We start from the raw sequence: 751 nt of genomic DNA on the forward strand, positions 1-751 counted from the left end.
TACAAATCTTGAAACTATTAAAATATAAATTGAATGAAAAGTCCGATAGCCGCTGCAGCTCTATTTATTTCAGGTCGATTAGAAACCAATCGGATTCGCAACCTTTACATCGCATAAATGCTATGTCGTATAGCATGGGAAGTTGTTAAAGACTGCCCCAGAGTAACAGCTGGCGTGACTAGGCAAAGTTCTCAGCCGTCCTCAATTGATAAAAACCATCATCAATGACAAATGTCCAATCTGCGTTAAAATCACGAACTGTCATCACTTTACCGATTAAACTATGTTTCTGTGGGCCAATGTCAAGCAACAGACGATGCCCCTCGTAAATGTTATCCACGAGAGTATTGGTTCCCAAAGCAGACAGGCTTATGTGTGTTTGTCACCAACATAACAATAATCGTAGCAGCTGACAACACAAAATACGTGTCCAGTGTGTTGTCAGAGTGTTTGCGGTGGGTGTCGTCAAGGTACTGAGACGGTTAAGGAAAACAAACTAACGCGGGCAACACGGAAGATACGAAAACGCATTACCAGTGCTCTGTTGAGGAACTGCGGTCGCCACGCAAGCTATTAGACTCAGCACTCTGTATGAAGTAAAATTAGAACCAAGGTGACATTAATACATAATAATGTTACTAAGGCCGGCCGAAGTGGCCGCGCGGTTCTGGCGCTGCAGTCTGGAACCGCGAGACCGCTACGGTCGCAGGTTCGAATCCTGCCTCCGGCATGGATGTGTGTGATGTCCTTA

Source organism: Schistocerca americana, chromosome 7, assembly GCF_021461395.2.
Source record: "Schistocerca americana isolate TAMUIC-IGC-003095 chromosome 7, iqSchAmer2.1, whole genome shotgun sequence".
Lineage (NCBI taxonomy): Eukaryota > Metazoa > Arthropoda > Insecta > Orthoptera > Acrididae > Schistocerca > Schistocerca americana.